The sequence below is a fragment of the Aulonocara stuartgranti genome (genome assembly GCF_965226115.1).
Source record: "Aulonocara stuartgranti genome assembly, chromosome: 6".
In the NCBI taxonomy this organism is placed as follows: Eukaryota; Metazoa; Chordata; class Actinopteri; order Cichliformes; family Cichlidae; genus Aulonocara; species Aulonocara stuartgranti.
This window is the reverse complement of record NC_138944.1, coordinates 28771706-28794630: the sequence shown is the minus strand read 5'-3', so window position 1 is coordinate 28794630 and position 22925 is coordinate 28771706. Positions and strand designations below refer to the sequence as shown.

General features: G+C 43.7%; 1 long non-coding RNA gene across 1 annotated transcript; it reads right to left on the bottom strand.

Moving 5' to 3' along the window:
• Positions 1 to 5754: 5754 nt before the first annotated feature.
• Positions 5755 to 22239, bottom strand: LOC309707648. The gene is made up of 3 exons (XR_014277043.1): positions 22033 to 22239; positions 19733 to 19884; positions 5755 to 5882 (listed from the first exon to the last, which is right to left on the bottom strand). It is a non-coding gene; the product is annotated as an uncharacterized lncRNA (long non-coding RNA).
• Positions 22240 to 22925: the final 686 nt, after the last annotated feature.

The following is a 22925-nucleotide window of genomic DNA, read 5'->3' as shown; positions in this document are numbered from 1 at the left end:
AGCCTCCACTATTGTAAAAATGCACAGCCCAGGATGCTTTACACCTCCTGTATATAATAAAAGTTTGTGCTGTGGTACCTTAATCTTAGTGATTTAAATGGTAAAAAAAAGCAGTGGAATAAATTCTGTTAAATATTACATTGAGTATCTTGTAAAATTAATGCTTACTTCCTGAAAATTGTAGTTAGTTTCTCATATACAGTCATCAGCCACTTCATTAGGTACACCTGTTCAACTGCTCAATAATGGAAATATCTAATCACTTGGCAGGAGCTCAGATTTTAGGTAATATACTGAAGTTCAAAGTAAGCATCAGAATGGGGAAGAAAAAGAAAGAAACTCCTGTCAACCAAGAACGAGAAACAGTTGGTAAAATTCACATGGGCTCATGAAAACTTGACAATAAATGACTGGAAAAATGTTCTGTGGTCTGAAGACCGTAGATCAGATGTTCCACTGAAACATTCTGGTAGTAGGCTTAGAATTGGGCATAAACAACAAATGTGGATGCCTTTTTCATGTAACATGAATGGATAGGACATAAATTGGGGGCTTGTCCGAGATAAAATCAAACTCACTGGAAAGGAAAATCCTCTTGTGACAAGGGATATGGGACATGGAGTTTTAATTTCAAGGTTCAAATGCTAAAAAAGCTAGACATTAAACAACAATGAAAAACATAACCAACCAAATTCTGAATTAATATATAACCAACCATGATGCATATTGCATGGTTCCCTAGCAACACATTTTCTTTACACTCATACATGTGAAGGCTGCTATAATGTGAGCAAGAGCTAGTCAGATATGCTAGACTAGACTGTAGTCAGATAAAAGATGAGTAATTACTGCAGGGTGAACAGGTCACAGATGGGTTATAGAGGTGAATGAGGAATGAGTGAAGAACTGGGATGAGCTGGTTCCAAAGGAGCACTAATCTGAGAAAGTAGAGTGAAATTCAGAGCAGAATGCTTGAGGCGCAGAGCTGAGGAGGTAAGGGTCTGCAGACTGAGACGGAGCAGTGTGGATGATGGAATAAGAAAGAGGGAGCAGTTCCAGTGCTGGATGGTGTGATAAACTGCAACTGTAGTATTTGTACAGTAATTCTTATCAGAGCTGCAGGGGTGCTGGAGCCTATGGCAACTACTACAGGGAGAAAGGTGGGGTACATCCTGGACAGGTCAGCAGTCTCACGCAGGGCTAACACAGAGAAAAAAAACAACCATTCACACTCACATTCACACCTATGGGCAAGTTAGAATCACTAATTAACCTAAAGGGCACATGTTTGGACCTTGGGAGGAAGCTGGAGTACCTGGAGAGAATGGGGAGAATATGCAAATTCCACAGAGAAAGGCCCTGCCCTGATGGTGGACTTGAGGGAGTCTATGTAAATAAAACTATATTGGGGTGTAGTTTAGGGTTATGCCAACAATCCATAAAATTTGGCTTACATTAACCACGGTCTTCAAGGTCTCCAATTTACTGATTTATTGGTCAAAAATTGACAAAAAGCCTCGTCTATTGTCAACTTGTAGAAAGTACTACATTAAAAAGGTCAAATGTCATGATACATTTGAGCTTTGGTTTTACCTTCAAGGTCAATAGCTTGATCTGATAATAATGCCATAAAGAGCTAATTAAAACTATGTTTGCTACCTTCATTGTTGATATTGATACCATTTAGGCATAAAAGGAATGATAGATTAAAAAAAACAACAACAACTAATGTGCATTACAGTAACAGGTTAGAACCATTTAAATACATAATATGTACAATGTTCTTGAATAAGTATATTTTTTCTGGAAAACAAAAAAACTTGTTTAATTAGGTCAGCTCATATGCACTTTATATCCTGTGCTGTTTTATGGACAGGACAAGATACTGACCATCTTGATGTGACCTACATTGATCACTTCAGGGTTCACTGCATGATTCACAGATTTATTGCATGAGAAGTCAAGCCCGAAGTTATGATGAAGCAGACACTACTGAGCATGATCTCACATTCCAATAGAGACCGCAGGGAAATCCACGTGATACGCATTTCGACAGTCAGTCAGAGTGTTTGTGCTTCAAGGTCGACCACTCATCCCGTACTGAGAACACATCACAACATTTATGTTTCACACACAGAATTAAAACCTAGCATCTGCCAGACACAGATGTTCCCACTCAATCTTAATGGGAGTGAAAATGTAAGAAAATCTATTTATGAAGCTCCTCAACTACTGTTATTTACCTCTGAAGTGAGTTCTTGAGAAGCAACCTATTCCAAATGGCGAATAAGACAGCTGGCTGCTATCATCTGTGTACTTTGATGAAGTGAGATTTTGGAGTGCCAAAAAATTAGGAGCACAACTGTTTGGCCTGCCAGTTCTCCTGCACCTACTAAACAAATAAACAAGTTGAAGGTTACAAAGTGCACTGACATTCTGCTCAGGTGCTGAGATTATGGAAGCATTTATTGAAATACTGTATAATATATGGCAAAACAAATGCTTGAAAGTCAATATTTGGTATGACCATCTTCATTCTTCAGCCCACGCTGGACTGTCTTAGACAAGCTTTCTTCTAATTTCTTTAAGAAAACTTCAGGAAAACTTCTCCAGGCTTCTTGAAGCACATTCAAAGCTGTTCTTCGGATGTTGGCTGGTTCTCAGTCAAGATGACCTCATACTGCTTCTGTATTGTTGGAGACTGGGGAGGCCAATCCATGACTGATATTGTTCCTTTTAGTGTGTATTTTTTAATCCAGGTATGCTTTCACTGCATTGGCAGTGTATTTGAAATTACTGTTTTGTGGAAAAGATGAAGTTGCTGCCAACTAGATCCTTTCCAGATGGTATTTCAGGGCAGATCCCCAACGGGTGCTATAAATCTCTGGTGCTGGTAATCCTTCTCCTGACTTCCTTCATCCATACTAACAGAAATTTAAAGGAAAAATTTCAAATATGGATTCATTATAAGATCTATTGGTGATTATTTTCAGTCTTCCTTAAGAATGGCTTCTCTGCAGCCACACTTCCACTGAGACTGTTTATCCACTCAGTTTATTTGATGTAGAGAGTTTTTTAATCCTTGTTGTGTTTTCGGTAGATTCAGCTAAAGCTTCGGGAGCAAGTGTTTTTGCAAGAAGCTGCCAGTCACAAAGTGCCTGAAAATACAATTTAAAATGTGTTCTTTTTTTAACTTTTAAACAAAGTGCAGACAACCATAAACATTAAAGCATTTTGATTCAATTCAATTCAGTTTTATTTATATAGCACCAAATCAGAACAACAGTTGCCTTAAGTTGCCTAATATTGTAAGGTAAAGACCTGATAATACAGAGAAACCCCATCAGACATTTCCCTATGAGCAAGCACTTTGGCGACAGTTGGAAGGAAAAACTCCCCTTTTCTTTTCTTTTTTTCTTTTTTGTGTCCCGTTTGGATCTTTAGCCTTCAGAATTGTTGTCTGAAGGCCAAGAAAGATGCCAAGCGGATTTACTTTACCAATTGGATCATCATGGCCTTACCATATTGGTCCATTTGATTGACCTTTATTATAATTATGTATTTATTTTATTTTATTTTCGGTTGTTACAGACGGGACAGACATGACTGGGGGATAGGACAGGGAGAAAGAATGAAAGAAAGAGAGGGAGAGAAAGAAAAATAGAGGGGAGAAGAGATGGTGAGAAAGGGGGGAAGAAAAAAACAAACAAACAAACAAAGCACCTAGATCACCTGTATGGAGATAAGAAAAAACAGAAGAGAAAACAAACAAAAAAGAGCAACATAATAAATACAGCACCATCACAATAAACTAGCTAACAGTAGATAACAGTAGATACTAAATATTACATGTTATTGTGCAGTACGCAAGATCGACAGCGCACAATGTGCTTTGAGGTAGCAGCCAAGAAAGGTGTAGTTTGTGTCTGTGAACACCCGTGTGTACACCTGTGTGGATCAGCACGCTTGTATTCAAAAGGTTTCTCCATGTAACGATCTGCTAGGGAGTGTGGCGAGCCATAGCCCCGTCCCCCAGGGCATGAAGCAGGTATGGAGGAGATCCAGGCCCCAGACATCCAGAGGTCCCAGAATACGAGGACCCGAGGAGGACCACCAGGGGGGGCAACCGTGCCACCCTCCTGGGAAGAGCTGAGGAGAGCCCCAAACGAGAGGTCACCCAGCAGCCACGGAGCAGAGGCCAGAGGGGGTTGCAGTGATGTGCCCGCGGGCTCTGCAAAAACTCCCTTTTAACAGGAAGAACCCTCATGCAGAGCATGCTCAGGGAGGGGCAGCGATCTGCCACAACAAATGTCCAATTAGAGACCTTCAGAAAGTTTGGAGAAGTGTTGCTTAAGGCTGCTTTAAAAATGACAAGAAAGTCTGACTCCTTGGAAGCAAAATAAAATGAAATGGGGGGTGACTCAAGACTTTTGCACAGTACTCTATTATATATTCTTCTGAACTCTACAGGTGAGCCAAATTACAGTTTTTTCTGAATGCTTAAACCCTAACTGTGATTCCTGTAGCACAATCTCTAAAACTATTCAGACTTATAGCAAAACCACTCACTGAGTTTGCAAAACTAAAAGCACAAAAACTGCTTTGCACTCAGTTTGCAATTTTGTAACACACACTTTGCAAAACTGTAGGCACAATTCACTGCACAACACTCAATTACCAAATTTCCAACACACTCCTAGCAAAAGTATACACATGTATGGCTATCATTAACACTAATTTGCCAACTGTCTGGCACACTTTCACATGTCAAAACTTTCTTAGATAATTAGTTCACTTTGCAATCAGCCTAAGCACTATAATACAGGTAAGCTGTGTGTGTGGAGTACAATGGAGGGAGCAGAAAGAGTGAGAAGTAGAGGAGGCCGAGGAAGAGGACGTGGAGGTGAAGAAGTAGGATGAAGAGGACGACAAGGACAAGGAGGAGCAAGAGGAAGACGAGGAGGGGGGAGAGGAAGGGTAGGAAGAGTAAGAAATAGAATTGCTGATGACATCAGAGCTACAATAGTGGACCATGTAATCAACCGTGGAATGACCCTGAGGGTAGCTGGCCAACGGGTCCAGCCTAACTCGAGCCGCTACACTGTAGCAAGCATCATAAGGACATCTTGAAATGAGAATCGGTGAGTACAGTCACTTCGCACAAAGATTTGTAGCACTGCCATATGCCAATGAGAAACACACCAATACCATTGATGTAAAAATACTGAAATTGTTACTTTACAGAATTGCTAGATGACCAGATGCTGGGGGCAGAGGAAGCATGTTCACTGCAGACCAAGTAACCCATATAGTCATTATGGCGATTGCAAATAATCCTATACTTGGAAATAAACACTTGTGTTTGTTTTGATGTGTTTGAATAAACACCAGTACTTGAAGTTTGGATCCCTCTATGCTTATGGATCTATGACAGAAGTATGAGCTCACACTGACATAGCCTACCTTGTGCACAGAGAAAGCAAAAGCCAGATGTGTTTTGTATTCATACCATCAGTGTGCAGTTGGCGCATTGTGTGCTTAGTAGATGATGGCTTGTGTGTACTGTTTGATACGGAAACACCATTTTTACGAAGGTGTGAAGAGTTAATCTAGCTGTGTTTGCTTTTGCAAGAGAACTACAATGTTTTGATTATTGGGTGACAGGTTTTCTTATTTGTGTGAAGAGTTTTGCAAAATTAGCCAATGGTTACAAAAAATGTGCTTAAGCAATCAGAAAAAACTGTAATACTCAAAGTTTCTCTTGAATTGCCAAACAGTACATTTTTACTGACATCCCTGTCAGTCTGAATGCTGCTTCTTTTCCATCCCGTTTTGTAATTGATGCTTGCAAGCCCCCACGCTTTCATCTTAAGATACAGCATCTGTGGAAAGGGGAGAGCATTTTGTTTCAGCCTTGTCATCACATTCTCGCACACACATTGAAAACTGAGAAGCGTTCAAAAGCTTCCATTTTGTCAGCAGAAACGCACACATGCAACCCTCCAACAACACAAATCAGATTCGATGTGTTTTGGCTGTTTAAAACGCTCCTTTAAATGACCCAACTCACTGAAATTTCTCTCAAAATACAGCTTTTAAATTGTTCTCAAGCAAATCTCAGGAATGTGTTTTTACTGTGTAACTCTCACAGTAATGATCTTCAGGTGTCAGTAAATGTAATTCAGGAATATGCAGAATCATAAGCAGACCTTCCGGTGTTGGTTGCGCAAAGCTGCCTGCGTGAGGTTTTCCTGCAGCAGAAAGGACAAGTGCTTCATGAAATTGAGAGGCATGTGCGCGTTTATGCAGGTGACACAGTGGCTGACACTTCATTAATATAGGATGTCAGGCTAAAAATGCCCTGCTCTACTCTACACATCTGACTGGGCAGCTGTTACACACAGATCCCAGGTTTATACCATGAAATTGTTGGCAATAAAGCAGCCGTTCTCTCTGGTGTTCCTGTCTGTTAGAGCTTTTTTTTTTTTTAAATATCATGTTTAAAATGACATTTCAGTGTTTAAATTGTCATAGCAGATAAAGCTGAAGAAGCGAAGGCTTTAGCAGCTCAGATAAATCTGGTCCTCTTCCCTGTTGACCAGTTTACAGGGTTACTTCACCCTTTTTCCCCTTACACCATTATTGGAATCATTCCATTCAGAAACTTTTGGCTGATCAAAAACCTGATGATCACAAGTAACAGATATCCAGCAAAGCAGGAGCACTTAACATGACAGGAAGAATAGGATTGGAAATGGCAGGCACCAACCCTGGTCGGAGACTTGCACGGACTGATTTGCATACTGAATCAAAACACATTTACTGGCCTTAGAGAAAGGAGTGCAATGATCAAGGGCTTCAACAACGCTATAGTAGTGTAAAGTTTATTTTCATTTTCTCAGTCATGGTGTGTTGCTCCAGTTTAACCCCCGAGGCGTAGAGGCAAGTTGGTGAGCCTTTTTCTTGCCCTTTTCATCATGCTCCATTTTCAAACCCATGCCCTGTTAATCGCTATTACAAGCAAGGCATTCACGGTTCATTTACCAGCCTTTTACTGCAGCTAGATCACATTTATCAACAACATAGTTTTGTAATGAAATACACTGAAAAAAAGGGACTGGCCATCTCTTGGATTTATGTAAGCATCTTGCATGTATTTAACACAATTGCCTCATGTTTTAAAGATAAATGTAACTATATAGTGTAAAAACTACATGATATGCAGAAAGGGTGTATTAAATTGTTCATATCATGTTCAGGTGAAGTAAGTCAATAAGATAGCAACGTTAAATCTCGTGAAACCACGCGTGATTTCATCTCGCGGGCTTTGGATCGTGGTTTAAAAAAAGGCATCCATCTCAGTCAAGTCGAGCAGCCAACTCTACGTTTTTTGGTATGTCTTGATTTTTTGAATTAATGTTTACCATATTTCAGCCAAATGTAGTTAAATGTAACATGCTAAAAAAGAGCCGTTAGCTTATTTGCTGTTTTATCTGTTGTCAAAGAATTGGCGCTTTTTCATTTGAATTTGTCTTTGGCACAAGAGCCGTAATATCACATTAAACCTAATTACGAGGCACTCTCAACATAATTTGGTTTTCTGTGTGTATAGATTTGCCAACTGACTCTTCAGTTACATTGTGTATTTACTGCACCGTGGTGTTAGTGAGATTTTGGACATTGAACAGCTTTAGCTAATATCATCAGTGGCATTATGCTAGCTTACATCCCTACCCCTCCTGCCCTCACCTGCTGTCCTTTTGTTTTTGTTTTTTTTGCTGCACATTGAGAGACGACCTCTATTCTGCATTTCACCAGGAGTCAGCTGATGGATTGTGGGTTCAAGGTGTTATGGTAAGAAAGTATATTCTATTTTCGCTTAAGGTTTCTGTAACTTAATTATAATAGGTTTTTTATAATTATTAGGTGCATGCATACTCAAATAGACCACCCTATTAATACAACTGAGAAATCCAAAATCTGCCATAGGTTTAACCTGTATGTATTGTCAGAAAGGTGATTACTGGACCCACATTAATGCACACTTGAACTAAAATGAGGTTGTAACTTGTGGGTTCTTGGGTTGCAAATCAGAAACAAACATCTTTGGATTTTTTTAATCCCATAAGATCTGGAAACACAGTTTTTATTCAACAAAACATTACTGATTAACCAAGCACAATGCCTGCTGTTATTTCAAAATAATTTTATGTCATTTTAGATGAAATGCAGCATTCCAGTGCATCCCAACCTTGCCTTTACAGTCAAGGTTTCTGACGGAGCTGAGTTTCTCTCTGACAGTCTGCTGAAAGTGTTTGCAAAGTGATCGGGGGAACAGGGCACAAAGCTAAAGGATGTAGCTGCCATAATGACAGTAAGAACTTTAAAATTCTTTAACTACAAAGTGTATATGTATTGCATTAGGTCAGTAAAAGATTTTTATGCTGCATCCATTGAAACAGTCAACTATTACCCGTGAGTACTGATTCCACCGAAAGGATGCCATAATTTTCGTTATGCATTTACTGGCCCACTGAGAAAAATTTATCTTTTTAAAAAAATAAATGTTCTGGAAACTATATATCCATAAAGTTGATGTCAAACAGGAACTTTTGATATTTCTTTGTAGATGCTGGTGTTGCATGTTGACTGGTTTAAGTTTTTGTCTGGGATCATTTTCTTCTGTGCTACTGAAAAGTTCACAAATCTCTGTTTTCTTTGTTATAATACTTTAGGATGACATTAATGCTCGAAGGGAGTCTCATCAAAGTGCTCCGCATCTGTGTGAAAGACAATTGCAACATCTTGGTGCAGGAGTTCATGGTGAGTGTTTTATGAGTAGATTGTGGCTTTGCAACATTTAAAAATGCATTTAGTTATCCACTTGATCCTCATTGGACTGGTTAGGACCAGTAGTCCTCTTTAATAATTTGAAGTTCACATGAGGCCTGGTAGTGAACTCGGCCGCCCCCCCTTGAGGCCCCACCCCCCTATATTAGGGGTCACATCAGTGTGAAAAAACTTTACATTTGTCATTCTAGTGAACAAAGGAAAATCCCACCAATATTTACATTAGCTTTTGTTTGGAAAAAAAAAGACCAACAGCTAACCAAATTGTGGGGCTGAAAGTCAAAATTCTAACATCTTCTGAGTGACATAACCTGGATTTCTGATGGGCCGGTGTCTTTCTAACAAAAACGAATGTAAAGCATTTGAAATTATTATGTTTTTCACTCTGTCTTAGAAACTCTGTTAGACCATGAATGGCAGCATGGCAGGCAACTCTTTGGCTATAGCTATTTACTATGTTGCTTGCATTGGTTTAAATTACTCTAACATTAGAACTGGTAGATTCAAAAGAGATGAGTTTAAAAAGGAATCTTAAAGAAATGTTTTGTGTTTAACCAGGACTTGACTGAGGCCACTGCACAGATTGAGAAAACCACAATGAACATCTGTCTCCAGAGGATGCACCAGGCAATGACTTTTCTGATGTTGGCATCATCATCGAGGGTATAGTAGTTCTTCAAGATCTGGATAACGTGACCTTTGCAGTAGCCATGCTGTTTGGACCTTTTTTATTCCTTCAATATGAGTTACCCATCACAACTCTGCTACACTTTTGAGGTGATTCAAAGGGTGGTAATGGAGTTGGATGCAACTCAGCTCTCAAGAAAAGCTCACAACTAAGACAAAACTGCTCCTGCAAGGAAAGCTCACTGTTATGCATGCAAGCTGATCAGCTCTAGGTGAGAGGAGATTTAAATCTCACACTTGTTCTGCTGCATTTTTGAAGCTCAATTCCAGGAACAGATCGCAGGGTTCATTTTTATATACTCTGCAACTGCCATGAGGATGAGCCGTTTTTGTTGTTGTGGTTTGTTTTTCCTTTTGCTCTGTACAGCATTTTGGCAGCATTTTAAAATTTCTCTTTGTATTTTTTCTTTCTTTTACTAGTGAAGAGATGTAGCATGAACAGTTATGCAGTCTAAATATCCCATATGGGTCGTGTGAAATGGTATTTTCAGTTTCATTCAGTTGAAGTAAAGAACGTTGAATATTTCTAAGTGTGCTGTTTTGAACCAAGATGTCACAGTATGATCAGTGCTGTAATTTTTGACAGTCACTGTATCAATGTTATTTTTGCATCTCTTGAATAAAGGGTTTGACCTGCAAGTGCTAATTTCTTTAGTTATTGGGGTAAAATGGGTAATGTTAATAGGAAGGTGTTTGCCAATTCAGTAACCTAATTTAATGTTAATGGAAACTAACATTACCTCAAATTGTTTAGTTATAATTGTTGTTTAACTGAATCTTGACGTCAGAGGCCTTAAATAGAATGTTTTGATTTGTTCTTTCCCAACATTTTTCAAAAGAAACAGTCTAATTTCTTTGCTGTGATTGATTCCAGAGAACACAGAAGAACTGACATTATTTAACTGTTGATTTCTGTAGATTCAATGGAGGAGTAATGTCAGTTTAATTCTTTACCTACTGTCAATGCAGTGAAATTAGACATTTTGTTTTGAAAGGTTACTGGTGGATGCCAGCAACCATCTTGGAAGAGAACAATACAATCTGTTATAAGGCCTCCATTTGAAAATTGTGTATTTGATACTAGAATATAATAGCAAAATGTAATTTGAAGATAACATGTAGCATTTAAGTGACCAAGTAGTATTGGGTAAAAGTTATTGAATGGTGTTGGGATAAAGTGAGAAAATTGTGAAGGATTAAAATATTTCAAGAGCTCAAATTACTTCATCAAAACATGTTTAAGTCACATTTTATCAACACAAATTGCACAGGTTTATTGAACATGAATAAATTGTGTTAATTTAACTCAATTGTTTAAGTTGCTGCCAAAGCAAAACATCTGTGTGCAACAAATGTCCACCATTGAATTAAGTAAATCCAACAACAAATTTTTTTCTGTGTATACTAATTAAACAATTCAAATTAAAGACATGAAACGTAAGTATTGTTAAATGTAAATGCAACAACATTTTTAATGTCATTGTTGATGTTTATGATTCGAATAACCTAACCCTAACCCCTTGACTATTTCTTCAAATGGTAGCATCCGGCTAATTTATTCTCATTACGAAATGTAAAAAATGGTTAAATTAGCTTCCTGTTCATAAAGATTAAACTAGTGCTGTAAATGTTAATCTTGTTAAATTGACGTTAACGCCATCGTACCTATCTTAATTGCTCCTTGGGGATGAATAAAGTCTCTCTGACTGTGACTCTGATAACCGCATTAACGCAGCAAATTTCCGTTAGCAAGTTAACGTGGATTGGCCCGTGCGAGGGGCTAACGCATTAACGAGCTAACCCTGCTAACACATTAACGCTGTGCAGCCCACGCACGGGGCAATCCGTGTGTGGCGTGGGTGTGGTCCTTGGCCAGCTGCAGAGGAGGCGTGACGCAGTGAGCTCCCGGGGCGGCGCAGGGGCGGGGTGAACAGGTGTGCTGGGATCTGACAGTGATTGTGTCTCTTTATGTGTTGGCAGTGACAGACGGAGACGGAACGTGACAGCAGAGAAAGAGAGCGCGGAGTATATGTGTCCACTACAACCCGAGCTTAATAAAAAGTTCTGCACTGTCAAAAGTCGCTCCGGCTGGTATTTCTTGGGTCCACCGTTACACTGGTGCCGAAACCCACGCGTGATGTCCGGTCCCCTGCCGGCTCCCCCTGCTCCCCCGGCGGCGCCGCTGCCCGCCCCACCGCCCGCCCAGCCGCTGCAGATCTTGGGCCAGATGATGATGGACATGGCGGCGATGGCGGCTCGTCAGGCGGCCACGCAGGACCAACAGTTGGCGTTGCTTCGCCTGCAATCGGAGCAGCAGACCGCGGCTCTGGGGCAGCTGCTGGGGAATGCGGCCGCGCCGGCTCCCGCCCCTCCGCTGTCGGTGACGTTGCACCGGATGCGGGATGGGGAGGACCCGCTGGTTTTCATCGAGGCTTTCCAGGCCACGGCGGTGGCCTGTCGGTGGCCGGAGGAGGAGTGGGCCGCCCGGCTGCTGCCGCTTCTGTCGGGTGAGGCCCAGACGGCGGCGCTGAGCCTGCCCCCCGGCTCGCGGGGGGTGTTCGAGGACGTGTGCCGGGCGGTGCTGGATCGTTTGGGGCTCTCCCCGGAGGATTACCGCCGTCAGTTCCGGGCCAGCAGGATGTCGGGGGGGGGAGCGGCCGTTTGCCTGGGCTCGGCAGCTGGAGGATGCGGCGGCGAGGTGGCTGCGACCGGGCCCCTCGGCTGGGGAGACGCGGATGCTGACCATGGTCGTCCTCGAGCAGTTCGTGGGAGGCCTGCCCGAGGCGACGGCTCGTTGGGTTCGCTGCCACCGCCCGGCGGATTTGACGGCGGCGGTGACGCTGGCAGAGGACCATCTGGCGGCCGACCCGGGACCGGGCCGTGAGGAGCCGCGGCGGGGCGCCCGTGTTCCGCCGCCCAGGCCACCGGCGGCGGCGTCGCAGAGGAGAGGCGGCGGCCCTGCGGGAACGGAGCAGGCAGCAGGGTGGAGCCCCAGGAACCCGTTCCGGCCGCTGCTTCCCGCCGGAACCCCGGCGGCCGCCGAGGTTGCCCCGGAGCCACGGGGAGCCGCACAGACGCCGGGGCCGGACTGTTGGAAGTGTGGGCGGCCGGGGCACCTGCGCCGAGACTGTCCGCTCATGGAGGTGGGGCAGATGTTCCGCGTTGCCGGCGCTCCAGCGCCCGCCCCCGGTCCAGGAGTGACGTACCGCGTGCCGGTAAGGTGTCAAGGGGGTATTCGCCATGCTTTGGTGGACACGGGCTGCACGCAGACTCTGGTCCACCAAAGTTTGGTTCGCCCCGGGGCTTTGTTGGAGGCTGACTGGGTGGAGGTTAAATGTGTGCACGGGGATGTTCACAAGTACCCAGTAGTGTCACTGTTGCTGAAATTCAGGGGCAAAACGCATAGAGTGAAGGCGGCGGTTAGCCCGCGCCTGTCGCATCCCCTTATTTTGGGTACGAATTGGCCGGGGTTCCACAGCTTACTGGGGCAGTACGCGGGGATGCGATCGCGGTCTGTAAATTCGTGTGACGTTTGCGCGGCGCTCGGCGGTGACGCGGGGTCGACCGACGCTGACTCTGGGGGGGAGGAGGAGGCGGGGACTTCCACGGAAGCCCCGCCGCCTCCCGTTGTGTACCCCACGGAAGATTTTCCACTAGAGCAGTCTCGGGACGACACCCTACGCTCAGCCTATGACCAAGTGATGGATATTGATGGTCGCTCGGTGCGCCCCGACGCTGCGCGAACGTACCCTCATTTCCAATTGCGGAACGATCGGCTTTATAGAGTGAGCCGTGACACTCACACTAATGAAATCCGCACACAGTTGTTGGTGCCGCAAAGCCGCCGGGAAATGATTTTCCAGGCGGCTCATTCGAACCCCATGGCAGGGCACTTGGGTGGCGAGAAAACTCTGGAGCGCATAATGGCCCGATTCTATTGGCCGGGCATTTGGGCCGACGTGCGCCGTTGGTGTGCGTCGTGCCCCGAATGCCAGCTGGTTAACCAGCCGGCCGTACCAAAGGCGCCGTTGCGCCCATTACCGCTGATGGAGATCCCGTTTGAGCGTATTGGCATGGATCTCATCGGGCCATTGCACCGGAGTGCACGCGGCTATCGCTTTGTGCTGGTCCTGGTGGACTACGCAACGCGGTACCCGGAAGCAGTGCCGCTACGCACCATTTCAGCGAAGAGCGTGGCGCAGGCACTGTTTCAGGTCATCTCCCGAGTCGGTATTCCGAAAGAAATACTGACTGACCAGGGCACGTCGTTCATGTCGCGCACATTGCGGGAACTGTATGAATTACTGGGTATTAAATCTATTCGGACCAGCGTCTACCACCCTCAGACTGATGGGTTGGTGGAGAGGCTGAATAAGACTTTAAAATCCATGATTCGTAAGTTCATTCGCGAGGATGAACGCAATTGGGATCGCTGGTTAGACCCTCTGTTGTTTGCAGTGCGGGAGGTGCCCCAGGCCTCCACGGGATTTTCTCCCTTCGAGCTGTTATACGGCAGGAAGCCGCGGGGGGTGCTCGACCTGATTAAGGAAAACTGGGAGGAAGGTCCGAGCCCTGCGAAAAGTGAAATTCAGTACGTGCTGGACCTGCGAGCAAAGCTGCACACACTGGGGAGGCTCTCGCGGGAGAATTTGCTCCAGGCCCAGCAGCGGCAGCGACGCCTGTATGACAGAGGGGCTAGACTCAGGCAATTTTCACCGGGAGATAAGGTGCTTGTGTTACTTCCTTCTTCCAGCTCTAAATTACTCGCCAAGTGGCAAGGACCCTTCGTGGTCACACAGCGAGTGGGGGACGTTGATTATGAAGTGGTACGGTCGGACAGGGGCGGGGCCACGCAGATTTACCACCTCAACCTCCTCAAAGCCTGGAGGGAGGCGGAGACCGCTTCTCTAGTGAGCTTGGTAAGAGGGAGAGATGAGTTGGGGCCGGAGGCGCCAAAGTCTAGCATCCCCGCCTCCCTCCATTGCAGTGACCATCTCACACAGGCCCAGAGGGCGGATGTTGCTGCATTGCAACAGCGCTTTGCCGACGTGTTCTCCCCCTTGCCCGGCCGTACTTCTCTCATAGAGCACCATTTTGAGACGCGGCCTGGCGTGACGGTGCGTTCACGGCCCTACAGGCTGCCGGAACATAGAAGGCAAATTGTTTTCCGGGAATTGAAGGAAATGCTGAGGCTGGGAGTAATAGAAGAATCACACAGTGCTTGGTGTAGCCCCATCGTCCTTGTAGCAAAGAAGGATGGGTCTATACGGTTCTGTGTCGATTATCGCAGAGTGAATGAGGTGTCACGTTTTGATGCTTATCCCATGCCCCGGGTCGACGAGCTCCTGGACCGGTTGGGCACCGCTCGCTTTTTTACGACTCTGGATTTAACCAAGGGCTACTGGCAGATTCCCTTGTCTACAGAGTCCCGGGAAAAGACGGCCTTCTCCACTCCGTATGGGTTGTACCAATTCGTGACGCTTCCGTTCGGCTTGTTCGGCGCCCCTGCCACTTTTCAGCGCCTCATGGACCGGGTGCTGCGGCCCCACGCTGCCTATGCTGCCGCCTACCTAGACGACGTCATCATTTACAGTGACACGTGGGCGGGGCATGTGCGGTGTGTGGCCGCGGTGCTGGAGTCCCTGAGGCAGGCGGGGCTCACGGCCAACCCGAAGAAGTGTGCGGTTGGACGGAGGGAGGTACAGTATTTGGGGTACCACTTGGGGAGCGGGCAGGTGCGACCTCAAGTGGAGAAGACGGCGGCGATTGCATCCTGCCCGCGTCCCAAGACGAAAAAAGAGGTGAGACAGTTTCTGGGGCTGGCCGGCTATTACCGGCGGTTCGTCCCAGGGTTCGCGGACCTGACCAGCCCCCTGACTGATCTCACCCGCAAGGGTGCCCCAGATCTGGTCCAGTGGACGGAGCGGTGCCAGGCGGCGTTTGTGCAGGTGAAACGGGCTCTCTGTGGAGAGCCGCTGCTGTTCACACCTAACTTCTCCCTCCCTTTCTGTCTGCAGACTGACGCCTCGAGCAGAGGGCTGGGGGCCGTTTTGTCCCAGCAGGTGGGGGGAGTTGACCGGCCGGTCGCTTACATCAGCCGGAAGCTCACGGACCGCGAGTCACGGTACAGCACCGTAGAGAAGGAGTGCCTGGCGATCCGGTGGGCGGTCGACTCCCTTCGCTACTACCTCCTGGGCCGCCCGTTCACCCTCTGCTCGGACCACGCCCCGCTGCAGTGGCTCCACCGCATGAAGGATGCCAACGCCCGGATCACTCGGTGGTATCTGGCCATGCAGCCCTTTAAGTTCAAGGTGATCCATAGGCCGGGCGCGCAGATGGTCGTGGCCGATTTCCTCTCTCGCTCGCGGGGGGGGGGAGTAGGTTCGGCCGGATGGGCCCCGGCCTCAGTCGGGCGGTGGGGATGTGTGGCGTGGGTGTGGTCCTTGGCCAGCTGCAGAGGAGGCGTGACGCAGTGAGCTCCCGGGGCGGCGCAGGGGCGGGGTGAACAGGTGTGCTGGGATCTGACAGTGATTGTGTCTCTTTATGTGTTGGCAGTGACAGACGGAGACGGAACGTGACAGCAGAGAAAGAGAGCGCGGAGTATATGTGTCCACTACAACCCGAGCTTAATAAAAAGTTCTGCACTGTCAAAAGTCGCTCCGGCTGGTATTTCTTGGGTCCACCGTTACACCGTGTTAACTCGCTAAGGGAGATTTGCCACATTAATGCTTTTATAGTGTTAATGTCATTTTAACGAGATTAACGCTGACAGCACTGGATTAAACCAATGCTTTAGTGCCCATTCATTCTGATGTCCAGCAGGGGGCGACTCCTCTGATTGCGAAGGAACATTCTGTCATCTAAAAATCTGCAGGAAACCAAGTCTTTGATTCTCCTCTATCTATCTATGACCACAGTAAACACTTTCAACCTAAGGTTCTAGTTTCAAGTCTTACTGAGTACAACATCTAAATCCCAGGCCCAATGAGAGAGAAACAGGTTTTCTATGCAACTGCAATCGATTAAAATATGTCTGCATTTTTCACTGCAAAGGAATCAAATACAGGAAGTCTTCAGGTCAAAAAAGACAAAAAGAAGAAAAACCTAGAAAAGACACATGCTAGTACGATGAGCTCGATCTACATTAATGATGTGGATCTGGGTGCATCATATCGCCAAAATAGCTTTTCACAGCATCCGTATTTATGATGCAACTTCAATTTCACCTCTGGGAATGTGATTTTGCAGAAATCAGAACTACATAAGATTGTCCACCACCTAATGAATACCACAAATATAACCGCAGTCAGTATGGAAATTGGTATGAGTGCACTTCTCACATCATGTAAAAATTTCCATCAGTGCAGCAGGGACTGCATAGACGGTTATAAAAATACAACAGGCAACCGAAAACAAGGCAGTCAAAAAATGTTTGACTCAACATCTTTTTTTTTTCATTTCAAAAGGTAAAATTAAAAGAGTCACATTAAAAAAGTGAAATGTCATTCCTAAAGTTTCCACTTACTTATTTAGCCTGAGCATGTTTTTACAGGCAATAAATCAAATGTTAAAAACTTTGAGTTTTTCAAAGTCAGGTGAAACTTGTCCTGTTTTCCTGATCCCACACATTTGCAGTTCAACAAAGTCTTTGACTACTTTATAAAAGTACCAAAGTGAACCACACAAACCCCTCAAGTTTTTCAGATGCCCTCCCTTTGCCGGTCAGGGCCCTCTTTCCCAAAACATTTGAAATGTGAGATGATCTGAGCTGATAGTCTTAGATCATTTTAGGCTTAAGATGCTACTGGGAAGCAGAGACCAGGTCATCCTATTGTTTCTTCCACCACTGGGGAGCAGTGGTATAATGAGTCGGTAATTGCAGTCACTATATAAATGTCACAGTCGCGTCTGGGATTTATGATACACACACTTGAACAAGGGTAACTGTGTAACGGAGTGGAACTGGCAGGAGCACATTCATTGAGCTTTTTCACGAGCCAAGTGAAGAGGATAAGCTCGTGCTACTCTGTCTGATATGATACTTGACACGGGTTATTAAGATGGGAATACATTGACCCTCAGAATCAGCTGCTTCCCACTCATCTCACCTTTTCAGTTAAAAGGCAGTTAATGCAGAAGGTGTGACTCCTAATTAGATTTAGTTTTATAGTATTATGGAAATGGTGGCTTAAAATCTGTTCCAGTGCTATGAAATCTAATTAAAATAAAAAGGGAGAGAGAGATAGGGAGAGAGAGCACCGAGTACCATCATCACGGTACCTATTTCACTTTAATTCAAGGCGAGGCTTCATTCAAGACTGTGGATGGCCTTCCAGCTGGAATGCTCATACTAATTATAATAATTAATGTAATAATAATTATCAAAAATTTAGAGATTGGTCAACTACAAGGGTACATATTTGTCCGTTTCAGATGGAATAGTGCATTATTGTTCTCTGCAATCTGATAACATGTTGTCCTGAAATAACACTGGTCAACATGCATTTTTGGTACTGGGATTCTTTCACCTGTACTTGAACCAATTTCATTTTCCGACTCCAAATCTGAAAGCTGTTTTTGTCTAGCTAACCTCATTTTGAGCTAAACTGACAGAAATATGCTTTAATGCATCTCTGATACCGTCTTCTGGTTTGTTTTCGAGATAAACACAATTTATTTTGGTGGGAAATAGTTAAAATTATATGTATTTTATTGATATATTTGTAGTCTGGGAAATTAGTTGCCACACAGGACACAGTAACAGAGAGTGTTGCAGTACTTTAATTACATACAGAGACGATTAAAAAAAAGTAAAAAACAAAAAGGAAAACAAACAAAAACAACAACAAACGTAAAAAATACCTGCGGCATATACTGATCACTACCATCAGTATATGAACTTTGAAAAATTTGGACGGGGTTACCACTGTTCTCTGCAACGCTGCCACCTTGTGGTGAAAGCTTGTAACATCTTGTGAATGTACCTTCCAACTACAAATTAATAACGTGTCACATTCAAAAGAAAACAGCAAAGAACGTGTTCAGTGGCACTGTAACATCCCAAGAGAAAACTTATTTAGTCCAGATGGAAAACTCCGTTATTAAGGTAAAGGTTTTTAGCACTCGACTACATATTGACATTCAAAAGTGCAAAAACATCAGTGATGTGTATCTCAAAAACATGACGCCCAAGCCTAAATGGAAAACATATAAAAACACTAGATGCAGGGATAAAAGTTACCAGTTGCAAGAAAAACTCTACTTTTTGTACACTAGTGTAATTAATCTACAGGAATCTGCGAAAATACCAAAGTTAACCAACTGCCATTAGGTGTGGCCGTGTTTACATAAAATAAACATTTTAACGGAAGCAGTTCTAAGAAGGGTACATTTTTCTACTTTTACCTTTACTTTGTTTGTAAAGCTGTGAAAGTGGCATTCAGGAAATAAGAGAGAGTCTGTGCAGGTCTCAACTATTCCAACTAAACAGACAAATAAACAGTGCAAACTATATAAGTGAATCCCTCTCTCGCTCTCATGCTAATATTGCCAACTTTAGTCATGTTTAGAGCACCCTACATACATACATACAGCATGCTATTAATTTTTGTAAATTATTTTCCCATTTAGAGTCAGCAAGGAGGATAAAGCAGGGTGTTGTAGGGATAATTTGTGAACCAGGGGCTTTCTTCCTGTTAAAAGGGAGTTTTTCCTTCCCATAGTCACCAAAGTGCTTTCTCATAGGCGGCCATATGATTTTGGGGTTTCTCTCTGTATTTATTATTGTAGGGTCTACCTTACACTATGAAGCACCTTGAGGTGACTGATTGTTGTAATTTGGCGCTGTGTAAATGAAATAGAATAGAATAGAATAGATTAACGCAACTGTGTTTGTAGTGTTGGTGTAAATTGGAACAGATTTAATAGAACTGCCTAAAAATTAATACATCTCATTGTGATTAATTGTACCCTAATCCTCTAAAAATGGCCACAGATGGCTTCAATACACGAGCGATGTGGCATCGAGAATCTCAGTGCTTTCACTTACCAATTCTAGAAATTCGTGTGTGATTTAACGGTGACAGCATTGAGTTCATCTAAAGTTCATCTTTTATATACAGTCTATTGCCAGAAAACCTAGTTGCAAATTCAAAGTTGGAAAATAACTGCATGCACCACGCTCCATGTTTGGTACCTTTATCAGTCTCTCCCTAATGTTGTCACTCCAGCTTTACTTGCTTCTGTTGCTGTCAGCTGGCACCAGCAGACACTGTCAGCACCATAACCTGTCAGCACAGCAATGGCGGGAACACACAAAGTTGTCGTCAGATTCGTCTATAAAATGAACTGGGGTAAAAAAAAAAGAAAAAAAGACAAGCGTTTATGATCCAACCATCATAGAGTGAACATGACAGGAGAGAGGAGAAGAGAACAGCCGAAGAGATGAGAGGAGATGAGATGAGCAGTGTGACAGACAGATGAGCTATCAAAAGAGCTGCTGGAGGAGTGAAGAAGGGGAGAGTTTCAGACAGAAAGATAAGACACAGAGTTAACACAGTTTGTCACAGTTTCAAAGGAGTTTTAGTCACACAATAAAAAGCAGGCGCTGCGAGTGTAGGGGTGATCAGGTTTCAAAACTAAACAAAGCACTGGGAACAATATAGGAAATGTACATGCGCTATCTGCGTCGGGAATTTCCTTTTGCTAAAAATAAAATTAATTAAATGAGAACTTAGATTGTATTCGTATTGTGTTTTTGACGGGATGTTATGTAAGCCAGCCTATGCATTTGGAAGGTTTCTGAAAAATAACTCAAATTTGGTGCAATGATTGCAAATGATGTATGCATTGCATGTTTTTGCGAGTGTGGTGGAAAGGACTGTGAGCCTGTAAAGGAATCACCACATCATACAGTCTAATGTGCTTGTATTTAAGTACACGAGGTCAGCCTTAACAGGTAGGTGGTATGTGAACTGGCATTAATTATTTACATTATTTATTTCAAGCGTTGCCACTAACTAATGATGTTCTTACTCATCTAGTGGTTGCAGTTTATTTATTCCTTAATAATGTATTCTTGGGAACGTCAGAAAATAATATAAAACTGAACGAGTTCTAGGGCTGACACAGAATATTGTACATAACATTGTTAACACTGTGCTGCGCTGTGGTAGTATTCCTCTAGTACAAACGTGCACTGAAGTGAAGCAGTCTCTCTGTAAACCACCCCCGCAGAAGCAGCAATGATGCTGAATGTGTGCAACGAGCAATGTTAGAATGAGAGGCCTAGGTGAAGGGCTAATAATCATCTACTTACATGGCAAACCGTATATGAGGTCAATTAATGATGAATCTTTGCAACTTCTTGGGGATGTCCTTTTCCCTCACGAGAGCTCAAAATTCGAATGACTAACTGTGGGGACTTTTTTTCCCCTTGTGTCTGTAGTTCACATAATTTTATCATAAAATCCACACCCACTTTTTAAAAGCCAGTTGTCTTTAAGTGTTTTCTCATAGAAGACTATGATTTAATAGGACTTAACTGCATAACATTGCAGTTAAGCGTGAGTCACATGAATCATTGATATTTGGTGTTTGGTGTGCTTGATCACTGCCTTTACTCTCTTAGCTAGGCTAGGTATTATCATATTGTAACTCGTTTCCATCCACCCTCCCTTCTCTTATCCATTTCTGGGTTGCAGGAAGGACTGGAGTATATTGCAGTTGCTGTAGGTTCCCAAAGTGTGCGGCATTGCAAGGGGGGGGGGTATGAAAAAAAAGAAAGAAAGAACACTTGGACACTGCTAGCATAATGGACATTTTTTTTTTGACGGGGCTTCCTTCCACACAAACGCAAAGCAGGAGATGAAGCATCGCCAAATATGTTTCCAAACCAACTTCCTTCCAAACCAAAGACTATAAAATATGGTGAAGCATATCTTCCCTTTGGCTTCACCTGCACAAGTGCCGAGGTAGGTCTCCCCTGCAGAATTGGTTTTCCCTGCATCGGGAGCAGTGCTGGGCTGTTCAAATCACGGACAAACAGTATCCCACATTCTTGATTTTTAGTTCACAAGCACTTCTTGGAATGACTAACTACTCCTGACATTTTGGGGATGTTAGCTCTTTATAAAGTAAAGTTACAGTGGGATACAAATAATATCAGGCTGATCCTGCCACGGTTTGTTCCCCTATTCAAATCACGGACAAACAGTATCCCACAGTTGTTTATGTTTTTAAACCCATTTTGCACAGAGAGGCATTTTTTTTGCAAAAATGTATTGATAGCAATGTTGAATATTATTACACAGGAAAAAAACAACTACACGCCTCTGCCTTTCTAAATGGAGAGACAGTAACTGCATGTATATATGTAAGCGTGTAAAACCTGAAGATAGAGACAAAATACTGTTAATCTTACTATCTGCCATTCTGCAATTCATCTCATGTAAACAATAACGTGGAGCACAGCGTGACGTGAAAAAAGGAACATACCTTTGACGTTGCGTGATGAACTCCGTATTCCTCGCCCACACGTAAACGTAAAAAAGGAGTTTTAAAAAATCTCAGTTTTCGGTGATTACAAACGCCGTTTACGTGCAGAGGTAAGGCCCAAACGCATAGAAACAGCTGCGTTTTCATAAATACCCGTGTAGGTGTGCACGTAGCGTGACAGAGTTAGTAGTGTATTTTATTACTACCTGTAATTTATTGCAGTTTACTTGTATTTATTTAATTGTTTACTAAATGTTTGAGGTGTGAAATAATGGAGTTTGAAAACAAGATATGGGTGTGTGTGGTTGGAGGACGTGTTTGTACGTCGTGGTGGGGCGCGAACATTTTTCTTGTAAAACAAAGGGGGCCCTAGCAAAAGTTTGGGAACCACTGCCGTAGGGGAAGAGGGAGTGTACATCCTGAACTGGTTGCTGGTCTGCCATGGGGCTCTAATTAGCTTCCATGTGTACAAGAATTCTGGATGCTTGACTTTAATTGTGTCCAAGTATTTAGGGGCTTGCTTTTATAATATTTAGTACACAGTCAGACCACAGATAAAGAGCTTTAAAGTAATCTACAAATCACACACACAGACGATGGAAGGGAAGAAGGCAGTGAATAGTGCAACTCTGGAGATGTAAATGAGCCTAACAGTAAGAACTTGGTTTAATGAACCAAAGACAAGCTATAGGGTCAGTACAGTATGCACATAGAGCACAGTGTAAAAGACAGAATTAATATTCAGCAGCCTTATGATGGAATTCTGTAACCTTAACTGTCATATAGTGAAAGGTAACGTGTGAACCTGGAACATATGTGAAACATAGCTGCACAGATACTACTGCATATATACGTGTCATTAACAGTAATGAGGCTGACAGCAGATGTGCAGT